We start from the raw sequence: 12520 nt of genomic DNA, 5'->3' as shown, positions 1-12520 counted from the left end.
CAGAATGGGAAAAGATCTTCACCAACTCTACATCTGACAGATGGATGATCTCCAAAATATATAAAGAACTCAAGAAACTAAAAGCAAAACACCAAACAATCCAGTTAAAAAAATGGGCTATAAATCTAAACAGAGAATTCTCAACAGAAGAATCTCAAATGGCCAAAAGACATTTAAGGAATAGCTCAACATCCTTAGTCATCAGGAAAATGCAAATCAAAATGACTCTAAGATACCATCTTATACTTGTCAGAATGGCTAAAGCAAAAATACTGATGACAGCTTATGTTGGAGAGGATGTGGAGTAAGGGGAACACTCCTCCACTGCTGGTGGGTATGCAAACTTGTATAGCTGCTTTGGAAAATCTCAGAAAACTACCTTAAGACCTAATGATACCACTCTTGGGAATATACGGAAATGAAGCTTAATCACAATACCACAAGGACACTTGCTCAACCATGTTCATAGCAGCATTATTCGTAATAGCCAGAACCTTGAAACAACCTAGATGCCCATCAATGGAAGAATGGATGGAAAAAATGTGGTACATATACACAATGGAGTATTACTCAGTTGTAAAAAACAATGACATCATGAAATTTTCAGGCAAATGGATGGAACTAGAAAAAAATCATCTTGAGTGAGGTAATCCAGACTCAGAAAGACAAATGTGGTATGCACTCACTCATAAATGGATACTAGATGTAAAGCAAAGGATAACTAGACTACAACCCATAGCTCCAGAGAAGCTAGGAAACAAAAAGGACCCTAAGAGTGATGCATGAATTGCCCTAGGAAGGGTAAATGTATGAGATCTTCTGGGTAAACTGGGGGTAGAGAGGGAGTAGATAAGTGAACACATCAAGCTCAGCTTTTTTTTTTTTATGTGAATTATGAGAGATTGAACTGAAGTCCTCATGCTTATAAGGCCAATACTGGTATGACTAAGCCGTCCCCCTAGCAAGGGAAGAGAGACTTTAATGATACTTCCTTGGCAGTGTGCATGGGCAGAAAGAGACAAGGTAAAGAGTTTATTAACCCATGGTGGTAGTTTTGGATAGCCCGTTGATATCAAAGGGATGATGACTCTTTGAGTGCCCAAACATGTCAGCACCGGCCCAGAGAGGTCTTCCCTTGTGATGAAATGACCAGGTTAACAGAGGCTTAGGTAAAATGTTGCTATCTCCAGTGTTTCTTGCCCCTCTGAAAAGCCATGCCCTGTGTTCTGTTTTAGCTGTTGTTAAGAGTAGAAGAATTTCACTGGTTGTTATTTTCTCATCAAACCACTCAACATGTGGGTGTCTGGCTCCAGAGAGATGCCAACCTAAGCCTGGGGCCGGGGATACTCCGAGGTAAGGAGTTGGGAACAGGCCTAGATGTTAGGATGACCACTTCCTGCTCTACCTGGACTCCTTCCCCTGCTCCTTCTGATCCAAGCAAGGCCTGGGGTGGGGGTGCTTGGCCAAGTTAGAGCATGGAGGTAGGAAAGTTCCTGATGGAGGGAACGCCAAGCCACCCTCTCCTACCTTTGTTATGAGTAGTAGACTAGGGGTCCATCATCAGGAACTATGCTTCCTCTTAGTGAGCTTGGAGTCACCCCCAGATGAGCGGCAGGGGACTTCCCATGATGGAGTGTCTCTGGTCTGCCCTGAAATGAGGCAAGTTGGGATTGAAAAGAAGCAGTAAATTCTAGGGTGATCAGTCTGCAGCATCGATTAGGGGAGCTTGACGTGTGCTGCGGCAGGCCTGTGACAGGAAGTGAAAAAAAAATGCTTCTACCCAGATCTGTCTCCTGCAAGGGGGTCAGGATATGGAGTTTAAAGGTTCTGGTGCTCCGGCTGAAGAAACGGTTTAGCAGTTAAGAGAGCTTGCTGCTTTTGCAGAAGACTAGAACTTGGGGCCTAGCAACCAGGTTTTAGCTGTAGGCATACATGTGTCTATGTATGAACATACACATGCATATAAGTAAAATAAAACAAATCTTAACAATGTTTTTTCTTCTTCTTTGCTCAGAGTGAGAGTTAGTTTCTTTCAGTGCTTTAGGCAACAACTTAAAGGTGTTTATCAGTATCTAGGAATGTCTACATCCCCTCTCGGGTCCAAGGCTGCTGGGAAAACCCTGCAGTTGGCAGAGGCACACAGAAGTGGAGGCATCCTGGGATTTGATCAAGACCCAGTTACCACAGCATGGGTGTATAGAATAGTTTATTTACATTATTTTTTGTAACTGCTCTAGTTTTTGTAGTAGAAATTCAGCCTCTCGGGACTCTGTGTGGCGGTTTGAATGAAAATGGCCCCCCTAGGCTCACAGAGAGGGCACTATGGGGAGGTGTGGCCATGCTGGAGGAAGTGTGTCACTGTAGGTGGGCTCTGAGGTTTCAGATGCTCAGCTCAGCCCAGTCTCTCTCTCTCCCCCTGCTGTCTCTTGATCCAGGTGAGAACTCTTTGCTCTTTCTCCAGTTCCCTGTCTGCCCACATGCCGCCATGCTTCCTGCCATGACAATAATGGACTAAACCTCTGAACCTGTATGCCAGACCCTGGTGGTGGTGGCACACACTTTAATCCCAGTACTCAGGAGACAGAGACAGGTGGATCTTTGTGAGTTCAAGGCCAGCCTAGTCTACAGAGTGAGTTCCAGGACAGCCAGAGCTACTCAGAGACACCCTGCCTCAAAAAACACCCCCCAAACAAACAAACAAAACCCCCAAACCAAAAAAAAAAAAAAATAAAACAACAACAACAACAACAACAACAACAAAAACCAATCAAAAACCAAACCAAACCAAACCAAAAGTTTTCCTTTATAAGAGATGCTATAGTCATGGTGTTTCTTCACAGCAATAGAACATTGACTAAGATAAGTTCATCCCAGGCAAATCAAGCCATTTGAGCATCTTTTATGTATAAGCCCCAGTCACAGCTACCATTCAGCATGCTGCCCTTCTTCTAAAAGGGGGTAGCAATATGGGTTGCCATGATGATCAAATGAGCATGGGAGGAGCTGGCACTTTCAGGCACATTTGCCCTGTAAAACATGGTGTTTTCTTTTTCCAAGTTGTTTAAAGTATCCCTCAACATTTTACATAGAAAAGCCCTAAGAAACTGAAATACCAAGGAGGCTGAAGAGTGGATGAGCTCGTATCCCATTTGGGAAAATGACAGATGATGAAGTATGTGGGAGACGTTTTCAAATGGAATAAAAAGCAAAATGAAGTAGAGTCCAGGAAACCTGAATTGTTCCGGACTGTAGAACTTGGGGCATTCGGTGCAAACAAATGGTTACAGCAGCAGATCAAGTGTGGGGGTTCATAGTGAGGTTGTGGAGTCAAGGTGAGGGGTGGGCTGATTCAATGCACAGGCGCCAATTGCAAAAGTGTGAGGTAGTTTTGTTTTTAATGGCAAGCATAATAGGTCCAAGAAAAGCCACAAAGTGAATCTGAGAGAACTTATTAGCATTTTCCCTTCAAGTCAAATTTGGATTCCCCAAACAGGTGCCAAATATTTTCCAAGTGGAGAGAAATGCCCTTGAGAGGTTGTCTTATTAAATGTGTACCTACAAATAGCGGAAATCAAGGACACACTCTCCTTCTCTCCTTCGCAGTACTGGAAGGGCTTATTCTCCAAAAATAGCTATCAAGTTGTGAGGTGTCAGTCAATCATTCAGATTCAATTCTGTTCCAACTCTGTGCCCAGGAGCTTACCATGCATTAAAGAGACAAAATGATGGATAAAGGGCACACTTCCTGCCCCCGAGAAACCCAGTCTAGTTGGGGAAGAAAGATGAATGTCAGTGAAGAAATTATCAAGAGGATCGCAACAGGTCAGCCTAGGCCAGCTAAGTGGTTTAGAAGTTACGAACCTGGTACACTCTGGTTCTCAGGCCTGATGGTACGTCTTTCTTCAGTGCCCAAGCTCAGCTGTGTTCATAACATTTGCCTAAGCATGGAAAATGGAGTGCAAATTGCTCTCGCAGAAATTTTTATTTTGCTCACAAATACATAAACCACAAGATGCTTCTTAAAAGCTCATCTTAGGGAACAAAGTAACATAGTCCACAAGCAATTCAGTGACCTGTGCTCATCTCACTTAAAAGCATCTCTACTTTAAGGCAAGCAAAAAGTTCTTTTGGGGAGATTGAAATGCATCTTTCTTCTCTCTCTCTCTCTCTCTCTCTCTCTCTCTCTCTCTCTCTCTCTCTCTTCCTTCTTTTCTCTTGCTCCCTCCCTCTTCCCTTCCTTCCCCTGTGGTGATATTGTGTTCCCCAAAATATTGTGCACCCTAATAAATTTATCTGGGGTCAGAGAACAGAACAGCCACTAGACAGACATAGAGGCCAGAAAATGGTGGCACTCACACCTTTAATCCTAGCCTTCTGGAGGCAGAGATCCATCTGGATCTCTGTGAGTTCAAAGCCACACTGGAAACAGCCAGGCATGGTGACTCACACCTTTAATCCCAGGCAGTAATGGCAGAAAGCAGAAAGGTATATAAGGCATGAAAACCAGGAACTAAAGCCGGGTTAAGCTTTTAGGCTTATGAGCAGCACAGTTCAGCTGAGATCCATTTGGATGAGGACTCAGAAGCTTCCAGTCTGAGGAAACAGGATCAGCTGAGGAATTGGCAAGGTGAGGTAGCTGTGACTTGTTCTGCTTCTCTGATCTTCCAGCATTCACCTCAATACCTGGCTCTGGGTTTGTTTTTATTAATAAGAACTTTTAAGATTTGTGCTACATCCCCCCTAAATCTTCCTTCCTTCCTTCCTTCCTTCCTTCCTTCCTTCCTTCCTTCCTTCCTTCCTTCCTTCCTTCTTTCTCCCTTTCTATTTTTCTTTCTCTCTTTCTTTCTCTCTCTCTTCCTTCCTTCCTCCCTCCCTCCCTCCCTCCCTCCCTCCCTCCCTTCCTTCCTTCCTTCCTTCCTTCCTTCCTTCTGTAACTAACTCAGGTGGTTCTGCCTTGTATTTGAAAGCTGGTGTCTTGCCCACAAACTTTAAGAAGTTTTAACAGAGGACGTGAGACTCAACTCATGTCAAACCATGAAGAAAAGAAAGAAGTAATACTTCTCAACTTGGAACCAGAGAAGGGTTTTAGAGCATTGAATAACATCGAAAACAGAAAGCTTCCAGAAGGCGTTTCGGACAGCTTCTGATCCTACAAAAGCAAGGGCAGGTGCAGGCTGCTTCCTATCAAGCACTGGAAAATGTCCTCAGGAAAAGCACATTTCGGTATTCCCAGGGACTTTTCAGTAAGGTGATGCTGATCTACATGGATAGGGACAGCAGGCAGCCCAGAGAAAATAGTCAATACCAAAAAGAGAGTGAGTGTACTAAGAATGCTTGTTGGTGTGTATTTCTAAATATTTCATTCAAATGACCCATTTAGCTCTGACAAAGTCATCCTGGCTCCGACTGAGGAAGAGTTAGTTGCGTGTCTGGAATGGGAGTGGTTTGGTAGCAGAGCGGAGGGAAATGTTGGCTGAAAATGATTGGGGGCACATTCCAGTCAGCAAAGCTGCTTCGCAGCAGGCAGAAGCAGGCTCTGCCGCGCCCTTCTGAATACAAAAGTGTTGTTTTCTTTATGGTTTGTATACACCATCAATGGTCCAAAGAGAAGCAGGCTGAGGGGGCGTGTCAACGATGCCATTGAGGACTCAGGTGTCTTTACAGCCACTCCCTCATTCTTCATGGTTGGTCATACCTCCAGATGTCATTAGCTGTAAGAAGAAAGGGGGATGGGGAGCTGTGGTGGTTTGAAAGAAAATGGCGCCCAAAGGGAGAGGCACTATTAGGAGGTGTGGTTTTGTTGGAGTAGGTGTGGCCTTGTTGGAGGAAGTGTGTCACTGTGGAGGCAGGCTTTGAGGTCTCATATACACTCAAGCCATGCCCAGTGGTTCAGACCACTTCCTGTTACTTGTGAGTCAAGATGTAGATTCTCAGCTCCTGCTTCAGTACCATGTCTGCCTGCACATCACCATGTCACATCATAATGATAATGGACTAAACCTCTGAAAATGTAAGCCACCCCAACTAAATGTTTTTTCCTTTATAAGAGTGACTGTGGTCATGGTGTCTCTCTTCACAGCAATAGAAACCCTAACTAAGACAGGAATCAAAGACCAAGGGGCTTGCCACTTGGCCTTGTTGAAAAGCTTTAAAATCTTTTCAGATTTATTTATTTACAATTCTGTATGTAGATGTATGTTTGTGTACATTCATGTGGCACCTAAGGAGGCCAGAAGAGGGCATTGGATCCCCTGGAATTGAAGTTTTAGGTGATTGTGAGCCTGACAAGGATGCTGGGAACAGAATCCCAGTCCTCTGCAAGAGCTATATGAGCTCTTAACTGCTGAGCCATCTCTCCAGCCCTCATGAAAGCTTTCTAAAGGGCTCCACCCAGCCAAGTCAGCTTGGAGAGTGTCTTAGTAAGGGTTTTTGTTGCTGTGATGAAACACCATGACCCAAAAGCAAGCTGGGGAGGAAAGGGTTGATTTGACTTACACTTCAGCATTGTTGTTCATCACTGAAGGAAGTCAGGACAGGAACACAAACAGGACAGGAACCTGGAGGCAGGAGCTGATGCACAGGCCATGGAGGGTGCCGCTTACTGGCTTGCTTCCCCTGGCTTGCTCATCCTGCTTTCTTATAGGACCCAGAACTGCCAGCCCAGGGATGCACCGCCCACCTTGGACTGGGCCCTCCCCTATTTGATCACTAATTGAGAAAATGCCTCATGGCTCGATCTCATGGAGGCATTTCCTCAACTGAGGCTCCTTCCTCTCTAATGACTGTGTCAAGTTGACCCACAAAACCAGCCAGTGCAGAGAGCATTGGCTTAGAACTAGGTTGTGCGGTCACCTACCTAAGAAGGAAGACTAGAAAGGGTTTTGACTTTGCAGCTGTAAAGCCGAGGCAGGAAGAGGAACTGCATGCAAACTAGAATGGTTCTTGTACAGCTCTTGATCTGCATAGGGACTTCCGCAGTTTTATTAAGTTTGGGAGAATGTGTGCTTATTTCCCCCAAGTGAGCCTCTTTTTGTACCTAACCTCTCAGCATTCTATCAAGTTTAGTGTTTACCACACACTTCTCTTTTCGTTTTATCATTTTAGCTTTCGGATCAAAAGCATTAAATAGGCCTCCATTTTGTGTTTCCAGATGCTTCTGTGGTCTTGGCCAATGGTATATGGAATATGCAAATAGCTTAACAATGTATCTTACGTTTCCCCTTTGAGAGAAGTATGCTAAATGGTCTGGTAAAAGTGCAGTGTCCTTGCTTATTTGCGACAGCCAAGGAGCAGTTGCTTGCCATTTTGGGTGCTGGTGGGAGAGGAATCTGGGGCTGTTGCACCTTTAACTTAATAACTCGTAAGCCAGGCAGTGACCAGCGATTCATCTGGGACACCATGGAGTGACTAGTCTGTCGGTCAGCAGGAAATTATGAAGCAGTGCTGGAAAGACAGGAAGTGCATTTGGTGAGCGACCTGGATGGTCTCGGACAGGAACTTTGTTTGTTGCCCATTTTACACTATAAATCTATATGTGATGTTCTGATAATGCCATAAGCAATTGTACAGCAAACTCTCAAGTCACCAAGGAGCTCCAGGGAATGGGAGCTTAGGTGTAACAAAAACTAAAGACTAACCTTTTCTTAAGCAACTTTATATTGTCTGGGTGGCAAATGCCACAAGGAGCCATAGTGGTACCACTGACCACTAGAAGACCAGAAGGTCTCACCTGCCAAGAGACAATCAGAGACCTGCTAGTTGGTGGCTTTGGGAGGCTGTACCCAAAGGTGTGTGTAGCTATGATGTCATTGTTCTAAGGAGGAAAAATTTGCTCAGATCAAATGAGTCATCTGAACTGATCTTGGTCTTTTTCAATTGCAAGTATTTTTTATGGTACCCATAGAAAAGTCTATCAACAGCTTCTGTATTATTGGCTCCATTAGCAGAAGAATTTTGCCAATGGCTTTGTTACATTAATATTTTCTAAGTGTCATCATGTGCTGCAAATAGAAATCCATTAATTCAGCTGTCACTCAGCTTTCTTTCCATCTGTGGAATGAAAGTTAGTGGGACTTCCCTGCTACTTAAAAAAAAAAAAAAAAGAAAGAAAGAACTAGGTGACCTTGTTGGGAATGGTTTTATACGATTCAACTACAAAGCTTGGCACTGAAGAAAAAGTTACTATTTGCATTCATGATTTGAAAGTGAATGCTATGGTGGTGGGCAGATTGAAATAAAATGTTTTCAGTGAATTAGGAAGCCTATGAGGCTGCAATGTGCTCAGAAGTAAGTGTGTGCACATATAAAATTCATGATGCCTCTCTCCTGTTCCTGCAGATACAGCATGATAAGTATACAGCAATGCCCATCTTATTTATCTTTTTAGCATAAGTCATATCTCAAATAAAGTAATTTATTTGAATTAGTCATGGGATTTTTTGTTTGTTTGCTTTAGTTTTTTGTGTTATATAAACAACCTTATATGTAATAATTGTTGCATACATGCATAAAGATATTTTGAAGGTTTAAAATGTTATTAGCATATATTACTTATACATAATAATGTATTTTCTTACAACATTTTCATTCAGGTACACATTGTATTTTGATCATATCCTCATAACACCCTTTACCTCCCTTGTTCCACCCCCATCATTGCTAATAATGCTCTTCCTTTTCCCAACAAACCTGTTTCTGTGGTTAAAAAACTCAGTAGTTATATCGAGACCATATGGCCTACAAAGCAAAAAATATTATCTGGCTTTTTATGGAAAATTTCTACTAGCCTTTATGCTGCAGCATTAGGAGAAGCTGAAGTCCCTTGATGCTATTAACTTTTAGTTGTATTTAGAATATCACAGTGATACTTCTTAGTTAAGTGAAATGGTAACCCTCTGGATTATACATAGCCACTCATGGTGGTTTTTTTTTTTTTTTAAATGGATAACCAGATTTTCAGAGGTGGCTGTTTATTTGGCAAATGTTGAGTTTTATTTGTAAAATCCTCTATATGTTGAAGGTTCTGGAGGCCTACTGACCTTGATCTGTTTTTCTAGTGAAATTCTGTTTTTCATTTTGCATGAACTCATTTCTACTTCCACTCCCAGTGACCAAGGCCTCCCTTACAAAAGTTCCTAGTAGGGGTTACTATGTTACTGACATAATTGTGATAAAGGAAAAATACATAATTCACATGCTGGTTATGGTCTATGTCTATGACTTACATGACCATATTACCCTTGTGAGTTCTTCAACTGCCTGTTAGGCAGGTCTATTAGTGAATGTGAAATTATGAGTATGATAATTTCTGATTATTTTAGACATCATTACCAGCAAGATAAAAAATGTGGTAGTCTTTGAATTTTAGTTTTTGTAATTGTAAGAAATCTGGAAATAAATTAGGAAAAGGTTACAATAAGTAACCCTTGACTATGTTTCAACATTTAGTATAACTTTCATCTACTTTTAAAAGAATATGTAATTGGAACTGGGGAGATGACTCAGTGGGTAAGAGTGTTTGCTATGCACACGTGAGAACCTAAATTCAAAACCCTCCAGCATTCATATAAAAAGCCAGATGCTTGTCACTCCAGTGTAGTGGTAGACAGAGGCAGGAGGATCCCTAGGGCTTGCTTGCCACCAGCATACCTTCGTTCTTGTTGATTTGTCACTCTTTTGGGGGCCTGCCACTCAGCTCCCAAGTAAGTCACTCACAGACGCTCATTCTTAATTATGAATGCCGGGCCTTAGCTTGGCTTGTTTCTTGCTAGGTTTCCTTAACCTTAAATTATCCTGTCTACCTTTGGCCTCTGAGCTTTTCCTGTTCTCTTGCTTCTGTAAGTATTATTCTTACTCTGTCGCTTGCTGTGTAGCTGGGTGGCTGGTCCCCGATGTCCTCTTCCTTCTCTGGTTACTTCTTTGATTTCTCTCCTCCTAGATTTCTCTATCTATTTATCCTCTCTGCCTGCCAGCCCTGCCTATCTTTTCTCCTGCCTTGCTATTGGCCATTCAGTTCTTTATTAGACCATCAGGTGTTTTAGATAGGCACAGTAACACAGCTTCACAGAGTTAAACAAATGCAACATAAACAAAAGTATCACACCTTAAAATAATATTCTATAACAACTTCCAGTTTCAGCAAGAGACTCTGTCTCGAGAGAATACAGTAGAGAGACACTTGGCATCCTTCTCTGACTTGTGTGCACACCCTTACTCACATATTATCCCCAACACACAAATATGTAACTGTTCATGTAATTGAGAACAAATTGTGTTTATGTATCTGATTTTATTCATTCAGCAATGCATTATGTTCTTGTACCATAGAATTCAATGGTTTCTCTATGTTCCATGCTATGATTTATAAAATGCAATTAATCACAACTATTTTGGCATTTCCACAATTATTAATTATGAATACTAATGCTGTGATAGATATTTTCCTGCTTATCAGTCTCCATTTTGTTTTAATCTTTTTATCTTCCAACAATTCTTTTAGAATCTGAATAAAAAACTAAAAGCTATGTTATTTGAACTTTTATGCCAATATATGTTTTCATATATGTACTGGATATATATATATATTAAAAATAAGATCTAAAATAAGCAGGATGTGGTGCTACATGCCTTTAATCCCAGCACTTGGGAGGTAGTGGCAGGCAGATCTCTGTGAGTTCAATGCCAGTTTGATCTACAAAGTGAGTTCCAGGACGGCCAGTGCTACACAGAGAAACCGTCTCAAAAAAACCAAAAAAAAAAAAAAAAAAAAAAAGAAGAAGAAGAAGAAAAAAGATCTAGCACTGATATAGATATATGAATTATTTCTAGCACAGTGGTGTGTGTATACAAGAGATGCAAAATAAAGATAGCTGATTTTGGCATTTGAAGGTATCTTTTGATCACTTTTGTACTTTAAAACATTTGTCCTTCTTGAAATGTTAAGTTTCTTACTTAAATATCTGAATTGGTAGCTTATAAACTAAACTGATGGCTCTGGGCTGTTACTTCTGCAGGGTAACTGTCTGCCCTGACCAGTAGTAAGCAGCTTCCCCTTTCATATATAGGTCATGCTCCCTATTTTTTTTTTAGACTCCACAAGCTTCCCTTTCCAGGGACCTTGCAAGAATTCAAGCCTGTGATTCCTGATGTGAGAAGAGAGTTTGTTTAGATAATAAGGGGTTCCTCCAGATGTCACAGAGACACGATCCACGAAGAGTTGAGAATGAAAGCCTCAGTACAGCCTGACTTGAGTCTGCCAGGCTGGATCAAACCTATAGAGCGTCTGATGCCAGGTGATTTATTGCCAGAATATTTAAACACAATACAATTTGGAAAATGTTTCCTGGTGTAACACAATTTCTGGTGCACAAAGAGACAATAATAACATTGAAATTTGATTCAAAGTACATGTCATTTCTTCCAAGAAGATGAGTTCTAGAAATAGAACTACCTGTTCTAGCTTAAGGGCCTAAAGAAGGAGCTGGTCTGGTCTCAGTCAAACATACAGCCTAGAGGTCATTTGGGCTATTAGCCATCTCTGGTCCTGGTTGTGGGAGCTTGGAGGAATCCCTGGCTGGCTATACAGATAATATAAGGGTCATAGAGACTATTAGGTATCTCTGGGCCTGGTTGATGAGCGCTTGGATGCACAGGTAGTAAAAGGGTTATATAGATTACAAGCCACCTTCGGTCCTGGTTATGGGAGCTTGATAGGGCATGGTCCAACATATAATGTAGATCACCAGGCTATTAATCACCTCCACTTTCCAGCCTTCTGGAAAAACTGGTTATAAGTCCTTCCCTTTGGAAGGAAAATCCTACATGCTTAACTTTCTTGGTTTCATGGGAGATATGTGGGCACAAGGACCTTCATGCTCCCAGCAAGACAACACAGAAAAGCCTTTTGATTCAGAAACTTAGATTTCAGTTTAATTGTTTTCTGAAATCCAAAGCCTGCTCAGAGTTAGGCTGTTGTTTGGAAATGACTACAAGAGAAGCCACTGGCAAATCACCTTTGGGCGAGTTAGCTTGAGCCACTCCCAAGCGATGCATCTTGTGTTGAAAGGCCAATAGAGGGGAACTGTTTCCCTTCTTAAAGATGTGGATACTAAGCCTGAAGGCAGCGGCGCACACGCCTTTAATCACAGCACTTGGGAGGCAGAGCCAAGTGGATCTCTGTGAGTTTGACGCCAGCCTGGTCTACAGCAAGAGATCCAGGACAGGCACCAAAACTGCACGAGAAATCCTGTCTTGAAAACAAACAAACAAACAAACAAAAAAAACGTGGACACTATTCTGGTACAAGAGAAATGAGAAGTTGGTAGAAAATAACTATTTCTAAGCTGTTGAACAGAAATGAAGTCCTTGTGGTTTCTGGCATTTAAATATATTTGAGTTGAAAACAAGCAGAAACACCTTTCTTTAATAATTCCCCCCCCCCTTTGCATTCCTAGCGTGCTCTGAGATGAACTAATATCACTAGCATTTTCTAGTTGATCTTGTTCCCTGTAGTTACTGGAGA

The sequence above is a fragment of the Peromyscus leucopus genome, chromosome 19 (assembly GCF_004664715.2).
Source record: "Peromyscus leucopus breed LL Stock chromosome 19, UCI_PerLeu_2.1, whole genome shotgun sequence".
Lineage (NCBI taxonomy): Eukaryota > Metazoa > Chordata > Mammalia > Rodentia > Cricetidae > Peromyscus > Peromyscus leucopus.
This window is presented reverse-complemented; position numbering follows the sequence as displayed.